Genomic DNA, 18,387 nt, shown 5'->3' with positions numbered 1-18,387 from the left:
GGTTGTGACACTCCTCTTCTGGTCCCTGTCCCTGAGGGGGTCTCCAGTGGTGATGCCTCTCTTCTGATTCCTGTTCCTGAGGGGGTCAACGGTTGTGATGCTCCTCTTCTGGTCCCTGTCCCTGAGGGGGTCTCCAGTCGTGATTCCTCTCTTCTGGTCCCTGTCCCTGAGGGGGTCTCCAGTGGTGACGTCTCTCTTCTGGTTCCTGTCCCTGAGGGGGTCTCCAGTGGTGACGTCTCTCTTCTGGTTCCTGTTCCTGAGGACGTCCCTGGTCAACACGCTCCTCCTCCTCTTCTGGTCCCCGGTGCCGAGGAGATCGCCCCTTCTTCGCCGCCAGTGGTTGGCGAATTGACTATGCTGTGTTCTCTGGTTCCAGGGCTCGTCGCATTATGGTGCCGGCTGAACCCTCCGGAAAATCCATTCCAGTCAGTGAGCCTTCCAGAGATCCAGCCTGGGGAGAATCTGTCTGCTCAGTCTGCTGAGGTCCAACCTGCTCAGCCCGCAGAGATCCAACCTGCTCAGCCCGCAGAGAATCCGTCTGCTCAGCCTCCAGAGATCCAGCCTGCCCGAGATCCAGCCTGCCCGTCTGCCGCCAGAGATCCAGCCTGCCCGTCCGCCTGTGATCCTGCTGTCTGCTCATCCTCCGGGTCATCCTCCAGAGGCCCAGCCCAGGTCTTCTCGACCTCCAGGTCGACCACCGGAGATTCTGCCCTGGTCTGTCCGGCCTCCAGAACGGCCTCCTGAACTGAGCCTGTTGTCTGCTCGGCCTCCGGGTCGCCCCCCTGAACTCTGTCGTGGGGCCTGTTTTGTTTTGCTCTGGACTCAATATGTGGGGAAATGTTGCATAATCACACTTCTTCCACACGTTCGTTGAATTATTGCAAATTTTACGCAACAGAAGATCTCATCTGGACCAACAACACTGCATCGCTGGCCAAGAAAGCCCAACTGTGACTCTACTTCCTCCACAGGCTGAGAAGGGCCAGAGCCACATCCACATTCTGAGAACTTGGTTTAGAGGCACAATCAAGAGCATCTTGACCTCCAGCATCATCAGAGACGAGGCTAAAGGACAGCTTTATCCATCAGGCCGTCAGGAAGCTGCACTCTCTCTACTCTGCTCCCCTGTCCCCCTCCTGCTCTCAGCACATACACATTCAGGATTCTGGATGACCCAAATTCTATTAACTTGTGTGTTACTTCGTAGCACCGTGGCACTGACTCACCTTACAGTGGTAGGCTGACACGTTGCCACAGAAAGAGGCCCAGAGGACGTTTTCTTCAGCTAACTGAGCTCATCTAGATGACAGCTATCAGAGCAGTGTCAGCTTTAACTGTCCAGACCTCCAGATATAGGTGTGGTTTCAGGCTCATGAGGCACAGTTCCTAGAAAGAGACCACCAAAAGAAAAAAAGAGAAATGAGACAGAGCTGGGCCAAGGGCCATTTCAATGACTACAACTGAAAATGACAAGAACTCAGTTTTATGGACAAATGAGCTCAAGTTCAAGATGTTTGATAACAAACGGTTGTGTTCAAGCTCATCATGAGGCAAATGAAAGCAGGAGTCCTCCATCACATCACACAGAGAGTAAACATCTTTCATCTGACCCAAAGGTTTGAACCATGCAGACCACATACACACAATTATCACTGGGATGTTTTCAGTCCGCCTGTAAGCTAACTGAAAAGATAATGAGTTTGTAGAGTTGGAGCAGCTTTGGTTATACTGAGCAATCAAAGATGGGATGTGTGCATTATGGTGCGTGGTTTCAGCAGAGCTGCAGGGGGAGATGTGAGGCTGTAATTCAGTGATGCAGGAGAAGCTGAATGACAGCTGAGACAGACCTAGAGTCAGTCTCTCTCTTTAAATGCAGCAGTGTGCTGGCATCTGTCCAAACACTGCCTGAAGCATGAAAACCTGAACGCTGTCTGAGTGTCCTGCGTGGTCATCTGAGGCTTCATCTGTCTTAAGAAAGAGAAATAAACATTATTCCACAGCATATTGGGTGTATGCTGAGAGAAAGAGCCATGGGAGCATCAACTTGGCTACGACAGGAACCTAATGGGGCCCCTAACACCAGTATGGTGGCTGCTGCTGGGCCACTTTAACGATGATATGGTGGCAGTGCACAATCCGTAGGAAGGAAGGTGTTTGAGCCATTTCGCTCTAGGTGTAGGCAGACTGACAGTTGTCTCTCCCGACTATTTAAAGTTTCATGTTCCCCACAGGACAAGTAGTGGCATATATACACACACACACACAAATATGTATGTGTTTGTGTATATATATATATATATATATATATATATATATATATATATATATATATATATATACAGTATATAAATTTATTTTTTAATTTTTACTGGATGATCAAATAATAGACATAGACATTAATATTATAAACTCAGCTCTAATAATGTTTGGAAAAATTCATTTAATTGCATTTTAATCCAAAACAGTAGAAAAAGAAATAGAAAAATTAACTGACCTAAAGCTAAAGTGTCATTTTAAGTCCTATAACTAGCAGCTCCAGGTGTTCTCTGTTTAAGAGTCAACAACATCTTACAGAACTTTTAACGTTTAACTAAATGTTTTGGTAAACTATACATGCTTTCACGTCAAAGGTCTCCAAAGGTATCCAACATCACCAGAAAGTCTCTAGATTTGTCACTAGACCCTTTTATTTATTAAGGGGGTCTGAAAACGTACTAACTAAATATACCACCAAATAGCTCAGCTGTTAGCCAAGCTCTGACGTATGCACTAGTGTAATGCATGTTTCAGCCTCTAAAGTTAGGGAGGTACAGGGTTTTGGGTTGCAGGAAAGTGTTACCCTAGGTAAAGAAGTCTGTATTACAGGCTTAGGGCTGCACAGTTAACACAAGTTCACCCACTCTTTTCTGCCTTGGAACTACCTACGAAAATTAGCATCTTTGCTATGATCCAGAGTGTTTACATCAAGCTAACCACCATCTAAAACAAAAAAAAAAAAACAACCTGTAGTCAGCAGGAATAAAACAGGAAGAATTGCTCCTTACTGTCTCAGAGTGAGGGGCGAGGTGTCTGGTGATGCAGTGGGCTGGTAATCCCCCGCCATACTACCTGCTAGGACTGCAATGGTTGGGAAAGAGTCTGGACAGACAGTGGGGTGTATGGTGGTGAGGTTTCTGCTCAGCTGCAGGGGGAGACATAAGACAATGGTTCAGGAAGCAGCACCAGAACAGACTGGCTGACCGATCTGTAATCATCCTCCTTCTGTTTACAAGCAGAGCCCAGGCTGGCCTTAAGTCTGAAAACCTGCATCTTCTGTTCACACCTCCTCCGCCACTTCAGCCTTTTGTCTCTTAAAAAAACAGAAAAAGACATGACTTACAGTACCTTTTTTGCTCAGTAAAACACTTGTTAGCTCTTAATCTTACAGGTCAGAGTGTGAAGATCTCGTTCTCACAGCAGAAGTTGTAATAATACTTTTCTCCCGCGGTACTCACAGCACATCCTCAGCCAGATTCCAGAGTCTGTACAACTCTGCTTATCGGGTCAAAAGAGAAGGAAGCTCATATTTTACTAAGTCTGAATTATTTTTCTCTACATTGCCTGGCAGGAACAATACCTTCCATCTCTTTATTTCCTTTATTGATTTCCAATATTGGACTTATTTTCTGTGTTAAGTGGGAAACCTGTGACCTGAACAACCACCCAGTCAGTCAGATGGTGGAATACCTGTAAAAGAAGGTTAATCAGAAAATAATTAACATGACTTTAATCCAGTGGATGAAGTCTTTATACACAGAAAGAAGCAGTATGAGTAAAGTGCAGGGTTTTAGTGGAGTTACTGTCTGTTGGTTCAATCTGAGCATCAGAATGAGGAAGAAAGGATTTAAGTGACTGAACGTGGCATGGTTGTTGCTCTGAGTATTTCCTGGGAATTTCACCCACAGCCATCCCTAGGGTTTCCATCCATCCATCCATCCATCCATCCATCCATCCATCCATCCATCCATCCATCCATCTTCTACTGCTCATGCATGGGGTTGGGTCGCTGGGGAGCAGAGAAGCCCAGACTTTCCTCTCCCCTACCACCTCTTCCTGCTCCCCATGTGTTCCCAGGCCAGCCAGTACACACTTTTATAAGTATTTGTAAAATTAAGGTCAGAAGTAAAAAAGAGAAGCATGATCAAGTTCAGCCACACACAGCAGCTTGAACTATTTTCATTTTCCTGGACTCCGACATATTTCCATGACCTGTTTTTACTCAGCTGGACTTTCCATGCTGAAAGAAGTCAGCTGAGGTGGTTTGGGCGTATGATTGGGAAGCCGTCTGGTTGCTTCCCTTTGGAGGTGTTTCAAGCGCCGAGCTGGGACAAGACACGGGGAAGACCCAGGAAACAGGAGGGATTAGTTATCTGGTTGTACCTGTACATATCTAAATAGTTCATAGTAGCTAAAAGTGAGACATGAATCACTGAATTACATTAAGTAATCTGACACTTAAATAGCTGAATTTAGTATTTTGGTTAAATGAACTGAAGTTATGTCATGCTACTCCAACTCTGACTCTGTTCAATCCAAACTTACATCTCATACACTGTCACATACGCTGGATTAATGTAACAGCTGTAAAGAAGATAAAATTATGATTGTAAAGGAGGGGGCAGGAATAAATACGTTTTTTACTTCATCCGGCTCCTTTTCAGACTCTATAGCAGTTTTTTTTAAATCTGTGATTAATTTGTGTTATTTTTGGTTCAAAATAAAAAAAGATATCTATCAATCGATCAATGTATATATTACAGGTAACTCTTGAAAATAACACCCAGGTTAATTTAAAATGAGTTCATATTCTTATCCCTCACACGATAGCACTGCTTTTACAGGATATGTTTGTTGTATATTTAGCTCATGTTAACATCAGTGATGCCGGTTCCAACAGTCTCTGGCTTCAGGCCAAGTAAAATCAAAGCAGATTTCTGGTAAAATTACACCATATTGAGCCTTAAAAACAGCACTTAGAAAAACAAACCTCCTCTCAGTCTTTCATGAATGTAAATGCTCATTGAATACCATTAAGGGAGAAAGATGTGAAGACGCCAGCCAGAGGAGAAGGCTGGAAAAGCTTAGTGCTCGTCTCTTTATTTCCTGAGGACACCCGTTAACAGACAGAAGTATGACCAAAGTTAAACGATCACTTAATCAGTCTTAATTTATTAACTGATGGGTCCTGATTAAAAGGCACCCCACCCATGGGGTACTCTTAACAGATCATTTGACAACGCAGCGTGCAGGAGAGAGCAGAGGCATCTGCCTCGAGCTCTGTTCCCCTACGGTTTTACTTTCAACTTGTTTTTCTCTCTCCAGAGAAGAAAAAAAATATGTTTGTTTTCCACAGTTTTCCTGACTTTCAGACGTTTGGGACTGACAACGTGCATCTTAGTTTTGGGACAGATGACCTCATGATGAAGAGCTGTCCTCACAGGAATCTGAGTAAACATTGTTACCTGTCTCTTGTCTGATGCTCTCAACAGGAACAGAAGAGGTGGACCACAGTCTTCCAGATGATTCTGCATTCAGCTAATAAAACATCTGCTTTTAGTCTTTCTGCTTTCGATTTATCTTGTGTTTCTGTTTAGATCACTGATAACAGTCTCAGACAAGTTGGATCTTGTCTGAGCATCTGAGCAAACCCAACTGAGTTGTGTCTACGTTGTGGTAAGAAACATCTAGGGTTTACCACAATGTCTCCCTACAGTTCAGATTTGTCATACTGCTGCCGAAGAAACGCTTCTTGTTGAAAATCCAAATGATTTCCAACTGTTTGATTTTACATCATAGATAGATAGATAGATAGATAGATAGATAGATAGATAGATAGATAGATAGATAGATAGATAGATAGATAGATAGATAGATAGATAGATAGATATTCATGGTTTTGCAACAAACAACAAATAAAAAGTCACCCAACCTTAATTAAAATCCCACACAGAAAAGAGTTTTTAAATCTTTTTCCTTGCCCATGGCAATGCTTTCACTCTGTAGGGTCTGCATCTAAACCTTATCAACCAAGTATCAGTGGCAGAACCAGGCCATTGGCTGCTTTATGACACATTATATTTGATTAAGGGGGTCACCATATGGATGTATTTAGTTTATGTTAGCACCCATATTATCTTACTCCTCATTACGTACACCTTAAAATGGAATGGCTCATCTTCCCTGATTACAAAAGTACATCATCCAAAAATTATCCAATAAGCTTTTCAATCTAAGTAGTCGGCGGTTTAAAAATACCCCAATAATCCAGTTTAGTGTGCAGCAATATTCTGAACACAACAATGAGCAGCTATGACACAGTAACACTGCTTTAATGTGCCCATAGGGAGAGTAATGTTGAACATCTTGATGCACCATTAGCATGAGAAAACGTTTTTGCTGTAGCCTTTGTTCTCTCTGTCTCAAGCAGTGGGGAGAGTGATGGAAAGTTATAGCCTCCATTATCACAGGGGACTCTCTGCTGATCACTACCTCCATGGATCACTTTCAGTTGTAGTTGGAGAGGAGGTGGTAAATGTGACAAATCTCTGTTTAAAGATTGCTGCATTTAAGTCTGTCAATCATACCCCCCCCCAAAAAAAAAGAAAACATAAGCAGACTGGGCCATTTTAATGTTCTGTACAAATCCATCATAATAAACATGCACACAGGGACAGAAGAATGCTTAAAAAGGGTTTACTTTTTAAGAAACTCAACAATTCTGTTCCCACAGTTATATGGGACTGCACCCAGGTTTGCTTCAGGTCATTAGGAAGAAGGAAGCTCAACACCACCGACTACTTTGTTTGATTGACCGCCGAGTGCATCCTGTCTATAGATATATATAGCAAAATGCACCTGACTGAGTTACAGGTTGACAACACTTGATTAGAAATACAAAACCCAGCATTACTTCTCATTTAGTACCACTTGAAGAAAATCAGGTAAATGGCTGCTGAAATCAGTAGATTACCACCTGAGTGTCCTTTGCATGGAGTCGTTAAGAGCTTGATTGTGAGAAATGAAGATGGAAAAAGGTTTCGATGCTCCCCACTTTGAAGTCTTCCCCAGTCTGGTCAAGGGGGGGAAACTGGTATGTTGACTGCTTCACCACATCATGGTTCAGTTCACAAATCTTTTCATCTAAGAAGATTAAATTTGTGTACATTTTAATATTTCTCTATTGTCCAACCAGAACCTCTATTAACATAATGAGAGCTCAGAAGCTTTGTTAGCAGGTTTTAGATTAGGTGGTATCAGAACATAGAGGACAAAACTGCAGCTCAAGGCAATGACTGTATGTAGAGCAGACTCAATGGCTCGGCACCATTTACTTTCTCTTTCACAACTTCTCTTTTATGACAGTATGCATGCCATCCCAAAGGAGAAAATGTGTGCAATGGAATGTTACCCCTTTAAAGCAGAGCAAATGGAGTAGTACTGTCGGAAACTGCAGAAGCAGTCTTGTATAGTATAGCGGATGTAAGACCGCGAAAGGAAGGAAGAGGAAGAAGATGCTTTGATGTATTTAATGGAGGCACAGACCAGCACCGTCTACTGTGCTGGTTAATTTAGTCTCTTCTGAGCATGTACATCATCATGCTCTCCTATTGTCTGAACGAGGAAGTGAACTCTGAACACTGCAGTGCCCTCTGGTGGATGTATAGCCTTCAGGACACTGGTTTACGTATGTAAAGGGAACATAAAAGCTTTTACTGTGATTTCAGCACAGTTAGGATCCTTGAAGTTACTTTTGACCAGGATTAGTCTTTGCAGTTTCTGTCCTCAACAAGAGCGACGTCACAGAACCACTTCCAGGGAGTTAGATGTAATTTTTTTGTTCACCTGGTGCAAAAAACCCCTCTTTTCTTGTTACTAGCCCCCACCTACTCCAACCCTGGACTATCCATCGGACTTAAGGTACACTGTTGAGGCAGCTCAAACAGTGTTTACGAACGTTTGTGTACCTACTTGTCAGCCAGGGTTCAAGCCCTAAACAACAATTTGCTGAAATAGCCTGTGATAATGTTGACTTTAAATTACCCTCTTCTCAGTTGGTCTCCTTACTTTTTAAGTTTAGTCAACTTTTCTTTGTTTAGAGTGTGGTTGATTTCCACAGATTTCCACCGAGTCCACATCAGACATGTCTAGTATATTCATCACATAGTATGGTTTTGGCAGATTCAACCACTTTGTTATGTTTTGTAAAATGACAAAAAATGCTGAACATATCAGGAAAACAACACCTGCCCATTCCACTTTAATGGTGTGTAGAGTTTTTTACTATCAAATAAAAAATGAACAGAGCTTTGGTTTTCTGTGGTCTTAAAATGTCAAACTGGGAGAAACTTTTAAATCTGTACAATGGAGTGAAGTTGACAGCATATAAGAGAACTTGTGGATGTTTACAGGGAAACTGGAAAAGTGTGAGTATAACTCAAAAAAGAAGAAAAAGCCACAATTTATTTAATTACCATGCAGTCCACTACCGTCTACTGGAATGCATCTTCTTGTGTCTCTTCTTTGAATGTACATTATCGTGATCTCCTCCACTGTTCCCATGTTTGCTGTTGCCTGAATCCAACATCAGAAATGGAAGTGAATTCTGAACTCTGCACTGCCCTCTAGTGGATGTTTCACCCATCAACATAAAGAATGCATGAGAGTATGTGAGCAGTGACGTTTGATAACATTTGAAACTGATCAAATTTACATAAAAGGAGAATAAATGAAGCTGTTAACTTCAAATGCACCTCCTTTTATCAATAAATGATTTAGAGGGTGATTTTAAACCCTTGACTTAGCTCCCACTCACTCTAATTTATCTAACCCCACTGATGAAATTACATAATTGGCTCTTTTATTCTTTTCTTTTTGTCTACCACCATCTGCCCCCATTAGGAAGCTGCTCTTGGCAAATTAACAAAAAAGTTAATCACTGTGAGAAAAATAACTGGGAAAAACGGTGGAATTAATAGGAAGTCCTCAATGATGTCTTATTCCATCCAGTCTTTAGCTCTCCACCGAGAGATGTTCACAAGCTATTAATAAAACCTACTAAGAATATTGGATTCATTTTATTATAATACAACTCAGAAATTCCTCCCATGCTTGTAAGCTGTATCTCTGTGATGGTTACCATCATCTTCACTTCCCTGGGAGAGTTTACAAAAAACAGGATTTCTGTCTGATTTTCAGGTGGTTGAAGCCACATATTGTGGACATACATTCCCTGGCCAAAACTAAATGGCCACCTAACTTTAACAAACAAATAGATAGAAGTCTCCTATTGGATAATTCCTGCAGGGTGATCTTCTTTCAGCTGCACCAAGTTATTTAACCCCACCTGATGCAACGAGCAGCTTCTCATTTCTTAAACAACCATGTGGAAAGACATATCCGTGGTCATGGAAAAGTTGTTACTCTGTTTAAGAAGAGTCAAATTATTGGCATCAAGCAAAGAAAACATCTAAGGAGATGCAGAAAGTACTAAAACTGGGTTCAACTGTCCAGCACATAAATAAAAACTGGAAGGATGGCCGGGAACCATCGTATTCCAGGAAGAAATGTGGTCAGAAAAACATCCTGAATGATTGTGATTGCTTAAACATTTTGTCATGGTGTGAGACAGGGGTTAGAATTTCCTAGCCACCTCTGAAGGCATCTTTCCCCTGATTCTGATTGCTTTGCCCTAATTGCTGATGCTTTCCCTCTGTGTTGCTCCCTATTTAAGCAGGAGTCTTCCTGCTGCTCACTGCCAGATCGTCTGTGTTAACTTCTGTACGCTTCTAGCCATCTCCCCTGCCTGCGGACCTGTTTTCTCCCAGAGCTGTTGCCTCAGCCTGCCCAGCCTGGTAATTCTGTTTTTTGCCTGTGGGTTCTTTTTGGAACTTTGAGCTTTGGATTGTTCTCTTGGTTTGGATTTTGGATTATGGACATTACTTACTCCTCTTTGGATCAATCGGAGGACTAACCGGACTTTATGAAGTGCTTATCCCAGACAGGGAAACCCAGCATAACACCCCTCTGTCATTCTCACTAACCTCTGGCTCAGCAGTCTTTTTTTCAGCTTCCTGGCAGAGGTTCCTCTGAACAGCTCTCTCTCTTAGCACCCTCGCCTGGATTCCATCCCTTCTGCCAGTACGTTGTGATCTTACCTATAAACATTAACTCCTGAGTATTCAAAGTTCTCACCCCTGTTCTCCTGCATTTACAGACAAGCCGACTGCCTAAGACCAGAGTCCACAACCCTGAGAAATTCCCCTGAACTCAATAAATCTTATTTACTCTAGTCCTAAGGTCTCTGATATATTTTGTGGGTCCAGTCTGCCAGTACAATCTGGCTAGCACTATGGACCCATCAGGACCTGAGGATTGGTGTGCCAGGGTTGAAGCCACTATAATGCAACAAGAGGCAGGCCTGAGTGAATTAGCATCCGGTGTGAAAGAAATTACTAACCAACTTGCAAAACTAACAAAATCTGAGCCCAGTCACAAGCTCGACAACCATTTCAACCCCTCTGACCATAACCCCGGGACATGAACCACGGATGATGCCACCAGAAAGCTATGGAGGAGAACCAGGTCAGTGCCGAGTCTTTCTGAAACAATGCTCCTTGGAATTTGAGCTGCAACCTTCTTCATTTCCCTCAGAGAAAGCTAAGGTAGCATATGTGGTCTCCCTGCTCACCTGTAGAGCAAGGCTGTGGGGAACTGCTGAATGGGAGAGGGAATCGCCTGCTTGTTTAACTTTTAAGAGGTTCTCAGAGGAACTGCGGCAGGTTTTTGATCCTATGAGACCCGAACGTGAAGCATCAAGGAACTTGTTTTCCCATTCCCAGGCTGGCAGGTCAGTCACAGATTATTTCATAGACTTTCAAACTATTGCTGCTGACAGTTCATGGAATGCTTCTGCATTGTTTGATGCCTTTTACCAAGGATTATCTGACGGACTTAAGGACGGACTTATCGCTAGGGATCCTCCGGCTGATCTCAATGCCCTCATGGAACGGTGTGATCTAACACAAGTGGTGTGGTACTTATTTTTAGTTGTGTGCTACTTGTTGTTCTGTGTTAATTGGTTTTAGCTGCTTTGAATCCTTTTTGGTGCATGTAAATTGGCCACCCCTTGTGCTGGAATCAACCTCCTGATTAGACACCCTAATACAATTAGGGACACACCTGCAGACCTGCTCCGTATAAAAGACACACAGGTATATAAAGGCAAGGAAGCAGAGCAGGCCAGGGCCAAATTGAAGACACAAGGCACCCGCACCGGGGACCATGGCAGCTGGGACTGCAGCGTTACGAGACAACCAACACACAGAGGCAGGGAAAGGACCCTGCCTGCCGTGTGAGTACCTGAGCACAAATAAAGTAACGCTGGTTAGAGCAGGCTAAACGGAGGATAAGTGCAATTGGAAGCGTGTACTGCCACCTCGTGTTTTTCTGTGTAGGTGTCCCAGCGGGCCTGAAGACGAAGACTAGACCTGCTGGGAGGGATCGAGAGGAGTAAAGGAGTGTGACACTGAATACATGCAGGGGCAGAGGGGAACTCTGCCTGCCGTGTGAGTATTATCGCCACACTCCATCTGCATAGCCTAAGGCCCTGAGGCGTCGTATCCCCATGCTGGCATATGTTTATTATTCCACATTGACCCAGTGCGTGTGATCCAGGTGGACCTACAGACCTGGATTGGGAGGAGGATCGGCCTTACCTCCTATTTTAGTTACCCTTGCCCTGGATGGTGCTACCTTTTTTTTAAAATTTTTTTAATGGTTATCTTAGCCCGTTTAGTTTTTTTGGGACTTTTTAGGATGAATGTCTTTAATTCATCTGGATAACATTCTCATCTTTTTCCAGAGTCCTGAGGAACATGTTTCATGTCCAAACTGTGCTACAACGGCTTCTCCAGAACCAGGTCTATGTTAAAGCAGAGAAGTGTGACTTCCACAGCTCTACAGTCTCCTTCCTGGGCTATATAATCACAGCAGGCAGCTACAGGATAGATCCTTCCAAGATACAGGCTGTCCGGGAGTGGCCTGCACCAGAAAACCGTAAGCAATTACAATGATTTTTGGGGTTTGCCAACTTTTACTGGAAGTTTATTAAAAATCACAGCGCCATTGCTGCTCCACTACATCAGTTAACTTCTTCAAAGAAACTCTACACCTGGACACCAGAAGCTGAGTTGGCATTCACCTTATTGAAACAGCAGTTCACCTCTGCACCTGTACTATGGGTGCCGGACCCTATGAAACAATTCATCGTTGAGGTGGATGCTTCAGATTATGGAGTTGGTGCTGTTCTATTACAGGTTTCCTGATGACTCCAAGGTTCACCCCTATGCTTTCTTTTCTAAGTGTTTGACTCCTGCGGAACAGAAATACGACCTTGGTAATCGTGAACTCCTGGCTGTGAAGTTGGCACTGGAGGAATGGCACCATTGGCTGGTGGGAGCTACTCAGCCTTTTGTAGTCTGGACTGATCACAAGAATCTTGAGTATCTGAAGTCCGCCAAAAGGCTGAACCCTCAGAAAGCCCGTTGGGCTTTGTTTGTCAATAGATTTAACTTCTCTCTGACTTATCACCCTAGTGCCAAAAACATTAAACCTGATGCTCTCTCCCGACAGGCTACTCAATTGGAGGAGGATGAATAGAATAGAAATACTTTATTAATCCCTTTGGAGAGTCCTCAGGGAAATTTGGGATGCAGTGGAGTCAGATGACTTCATTCTCCCTGCCCATGTTCGTCATGGGGTAACCCGTGTCCAACTCGAGGAGGAGGTGTTACGGGCTCAGCGGTCCTGTGAGGTGCCTAGTGGCTGTCCTGTAAATTGCTTGTATGTACCTCCTAACCTGCATTCCAGGGTTCCCGAACTCTGCCACTCCTCCCCTTCTCCCGTCTGGCCTGTCACCCGGGAGCTACACACACCACTCATCTCTTGACTCGACGGTTTTGGTGGCCAACTTGCCGACATGAAATCAGAAGTTTCGTCTCAGCCTGTTTACTGCATCCATTGTCTATTCCCCGAAGGCCCTGGTCCCATGTTTCCATGGATTTTGTGACGGGACTTCCCCCTTCTGAAGGCAAGACTGTAATCATGACCATTGTGGATAGGTTCTCCAAAATGGCTGACTTTGTTGCTCTTAAGTTTTTCAGAGCTAAAGAGATGGCAGATCTCCTGACGCTCGATGTGTTCATGTTGCACGGTCTTCCTCTGGATGGGCCTCAGTTCACTTCAGGTTTTGGGCTGAGTTCTATCATCTGATGGGTGTTCACATTGTCTTTCCTCTGGTTTTTATCCTCAGTCAGGGTTAACCAAGTACTGGAAGCCAGTCTTCGTTGTTTGTGCTCTGGGAACCCATGTGCTCAAAATTCCTTGCCTTCTTTGGCCACTGGTCTCACATTTTTCAGGTGGTTAACAGGTTTTAGCCTCCACTATTCGAGCCACAGCTGTCTGCCGCTGCCATCGTGCATGGTGCCGAGCAAGGTCCTGCTGTTACAGACTTCTCAGTTGTACCAGACTGCGGCCAACCGTTGGAGATCAGTGGCTCCCTCCGACTAAGTGGGACAGCGCGTCTGGCTGGCTATGAAGGACCTTCCTTTGAGTGTGCAGAATATGAATCTGGCCCTGCAGTTTGTTGGTCCCTTCCTACATTTGGTAGAATCAGATGGAAGAAAAACAACAGTAGAACTTAGGACTATGTTTAATAGTAAAAGTAAGAATATTTGTTAGTGTACTATGGTTTTCATATTTATATTTAAATAGAATAAAAATACTTTATTAATCCCTTCGGAGAGCCTCAGGGAAATTTGGGATGATCATGACCATGTTTGTCATCTTGCAAGGTTTAAAAAGCTCCTCTAATTTATATGTGTCTATTTTAAGGACCATGTTGGTCAAGACATGAACTTTTTTAAAATATTGATACATGAGATGAATTTCACACTGTTTTAAGAGACATATTTCCATAGCATCTGCTGCTGTATTGTGTAATGTTAAAGTTGAATTCAAACTAAGTTTATGGCAGTTCTTATTAGATTGTATTTTTTCCTTTTTAATTCAAAGAAAAACATTTGCATTGTACATGTATTTGAAACCTCATGTATTCAAGTATTAAATTCAGCTTTTATTGAAACTAAGCCAAATACACTCCATCTACAGTATTATATTAATGTTCTACAAATACAGTGAATTCAGAGAACTATAAATAAAGTGCAAGTGCTTAATTTCATCCCAATAAACAACTATTTGTTCCAAATTACAGTATGTATTGTAAAATTACAGTAAATACTGGTAATTGGGTTACAGTAAGGTCACTGTAAACATGATTGGCTAGCCACCCTGCTGCCAGCATCTTACTGTATGTTTGAACATCTTTTTCTAACAGTGATAGCAAAGTAGGTCCTCTCCACATTTTATTACACAGGTTGAGTATGTATGTAAAAAGAATATATACACATTTTTTGTATTGGCTTCTAAGTTGGGGTGAAGGAACGATTTTCATGTAGGTTGTATAACCCATCCCACCCCCCCACCCTCACTAAAACAGCAAAGATTTAAAGCACACCTTCCTCCTTGACTGAACTCACATTATAAATGACTCCACATATTATCCCCTCTCTTGGACTGTGTAACACATTCGCAAGGATAGAAATCTATGGCTGCTTAATGAAAAAGCTCACTTAAGTTGATTAATACCTCCTTTCATCAAAGGAATTACCTCTTGATTAATTTGCTGTTTATCTCTCGACTGCTGTGACCAGTCAGCACTGTGATGACAAATGGCAGAGCCGAGCTTTCTGCAGAGGCCTTTCCTCCGTTACTGCTGGAGTCTCTCTCCTTTAAAGACTCCTACCTTTGGCTAGCCCAGCGGCTCCAGGGATAGCGGGTTACAAAAGTGATGGGGAGCAATTTTCAGCCTTAAAGATGGTTTCCACTATAACTCGCTGTGAAGATGCAATCGGCAGTGTCTCCTGGTATTTACTCACACCCTCCTTTTTTACAGTGCGGGACCTCACCTCACAGTGTTTTATCTAAAATACAATCTTTCTGAACTGTAAAGCACTGAATTTGTTGCCCCTGACTCAATGAGCAGAGCACCAAAGGTCAGAATCAATAACAACTTACAAGCTGCCACGTGTCAGAGGGTGGGTGGCTCAGCCTATGGGGGCAGCAGTGGAAATAAAAGGTCTTTGGGAATGTGCGTGGGTGTATGGACAGAACAGCCATTTTTGTCTTGTTACCGGCAAGAACTAAATCAAAGACGGGAAATTACATGATCTCCTGGAAATCCTTGAAAGCTCCAGTCTTGATGAAACAAAATCCATGGATTCTCAAAGCATATGATAGCATCTTTAAGATGTACTACAGAAGTTATCCCACTTTTTCAGTGACGCACCCTCTATCGACGGCTAATCCGGCATCCATCTCGCATCCTACGGTTGAGGTCGGGTTAAATTATATATTGTTTGTTTGGGAACTGACCTGGAAGTATCTAAGCAGCAGCCATAAGAGTGGTTTGCTCTTTATTATCTCAGAAAGTAAATTTATTGTCTCCTTCAGCATAGGAAGCAAAGTATGAAATGATTAATGCCTCAATAAAGTAAATACAAGATATTATTCACATGGAAATGATTAAATAATAATCTAAATGTGCTGATGTAGTGACTATAGTGACTATTATAACAAGAAGAGGTGATGCAGTGTATACTGTATGTGTAAATATGTGTGCACATACAAAAAAAAATAAGTTATTTATTTTTTATGTTTGGAGCGGATGTATTGTGGGTGTTTGTATTTCACATTATTCGTGTAACTTTTTGAATGGATGTTGATCTGGACCCCAGGAAGATTAGCAGCAGTGATGTGCTGAAGCTAATGGGGATCCAAGTGAACAAAGATAACTGGAAACAATAAAGCCTTGCTACTCCAAATATTGTCTCAGCTATTATGATGGAGCTTGTTATAATCAAATTTGAAGTTTTAAGTCTTTCTTGGATTTTCCACAAGTGTGAATGTTTGTTTGTTCTCTCTGTTGTTGGTAAGAAAAAAAGCATATTTTCTCAGGAAGCTCTGGTTCACTAAATGAGGAGAACTGGTTGCTTGGATAAGAAACACTTGTTCGTTCTGTGTGTAAGAGACAGTTTTAATTTGGTTTTTACGGTGACTTCACTTTGAATTTGTTCAACAGGCTTCACTGGGCTGGTTTATTAGCTTGTTAGATTTTTAATCCTTTGCTCACAGCCAGTTTCTAGTTCCCGTAGCTCTCTATACCAGTCCAACGTATAAGTCCTAACAGGATTGTGATAAGTCTCATGAAATCACTCTAATAAAGTTTGCAGTGAAATTGGGAGTTTAGATAACAAATATAAATGGAAAATCTAAATCAGTGCAACACCTTCAGTTTGAATAAAAAAAACATATTAATCTTTCTTATAAAACGCAATAAGCTATTAGTTTGGAGCACTGATCCTTATCTGATGAATAACTACAACAAATATTAATCAGATGCATATAATTGCATGCATTTAGCTACATATAGTTGCATGTCTAAGACAGCATGTAAGCAGAGGCTTTGGCAGTTTGCTGCTGGAGGATTCAGATACTGAAGGTGTTAACACAAAGCCAAAGAGGACAGAGCTTGTTACTGCCCACCAATCCATCAGACTGGGAAAAAAGTTCATCATTCCACAGTGAGATGAATTATAGCCTTCAGTCTCTGCAGGAGTTCACTCAAGGTGGAGTTAACAGCTCGACGTAACCAACTGATTAACTCAAAGTTATTGTAAATGTGAGTAAATTACACATAACCCGACCTACAATACCCCTTGAACCGATGGGTGAGTCTGAGGTCAGATGACTGTTGAAGTGCCATATATATATATATATATATATATATATATATATATATATATATATATATATATATATCAGTTGGAGCCACTTCTCCAGTGTGGGGGACATGGCCCCCAGTACTCCAATGACCACTGGTACTACTGCTGCCTTCCCCTTCCAGGCTTTCTCCAGCTCTTCCTTGAGTCCTTGGTATTTCTCCAGTTTCTCGTGTTCCTTTTTCCTGATATTTCCATTGTTGGGGATTGCTATATCCATCACTACAGCTTCCCTTTGCTGCTACCGACTACTTGTTTATGGTGTTCCATGACACGAAAAGCGGTGGAGGTAAGGACCCAACTGCAGACAGTCAAGGCAGGGGGCAAAAATCGGTGCAAGTAACAGGGTTTACTGTCAAAACGCAGGAACAGGGAACCACACATGACAGTGGAATGAACCACATAAGGATCTGACAAGAGTAAACTGAAAACCACGGGGTATATATGCACAGAACAGGTGAAGTGAATGAGTAATTAGACCAGGTGAGCAAACAAGCCAGAAACAGAAACCACAGGAACACAAGAACTAAACATGACAAAACTGAAAACCTAAAGCATGAACATAACAAACTATACATGACAAAAATCCAGAACTATAAACCAGGAGCAAGACCGAACTCAACGTGACCAAAAACCTAAACCATGAACGACATCTAACACACACCAAAAACCCAGGAACCATGACAGTTTTCTGGTTAAGAGTCTACAACATGTAAGAGGACTTTTAACTTTTTAAATGTTTTCCTCCACACTCTTCATTAATAGACATTAACCTCTGACTCTAAGCCAGGACGGGAGCAGCCAGCAGCAGCTTTGTGCATTTCATTTCCAGCCTGGTCCTGGAGCAGAGGTGAACGTGTCCTGCTCTGACGGCAGCTGGGAGCGCTATGAACAGGGGAGGTGCTTTCACCTCAGTTTCCAAAAGTCTCCAATAACACCAGAAAAAGTTACTAGATTTGTCGCTTCTTTGAAATAGAGTCACTCGATTGGTCTGAAAACTTGCTAAATATAGAGCCATAGTAGATAAGTCCCACCCCTAATTATGTATATTCAAATGTAACATCAACAGTACCATCTGTGTAGACACAGATTAGAGTCTAGGATATGTTCCTGTAGCCGAGTCGGGGTCAAGCGCATAATACTGCATTCTCTGTATTCCTTCCGTGTCCTTGATAGCACTTTGAGCGCATCCATTTTGTTAGCTAGCAGTCCTACATTTCCCATCAGGATGGTTGGAGGAAATGTTTTGCATTTCCTCCATTTTCCTCTCTGCGCTGCTCCAATCCCAGATCTTCTTCTCCTGTTCAAATCCCTTGAGATTTGCTGTTATTTCACTTATTCATTTGCTTTTGGAGAACTTAATCAGTTGATCCTGATGGTAAAAAAAACTTTTCTGTTGCCATGGATACTCATAATAGATCTTGGGAAGAGTCCAATGTAGCACAGCCCCTGG

At 42.5% G+C, this 18,387-nt stretch overlaps 1 long non-coding RNA gene across 1 annotated transcript; it reads left to right on the top strand.

The window, feature by feature from the left end:
* Positions 1-2,480: 2,480 nt before the first annotated feature.
* Positions 2,481-17,684, top strand: LOC121633051. The gene is made up of 3 exons (XR_006008992.1): positions 2,481-2,548; positions 16,343-16,346; positions 17,635-17,684. It is a non-coding gene; the product is annotated as an uncharacterized LOC121633051 (long non-coding RNA).
* Positions 17,685-18,387: the final 703 nt, after the last annotated feature.

Source organism: Melanotaenia boesemani, chromosome 21, assembly GCF_017639745.1.
Source record: "Melanotaenia boesemani isolate fMelBoe1 chromosome 21, fMelBoe1.pri, whole genome shotgun sequence".
NCBI classification, from domain to species: Eukaryota; Metazoa; Chordata; class Actinopteri; order Atheriniformes; family Melanotaeniidae; genus Melanotaenia; species Melanotaenia boesemani.
The sequence above is the reverse complement of the archived record's forward strand: the minus strand, read 5'-3'. Positions and strand labels throughout refer to the sequence as shown.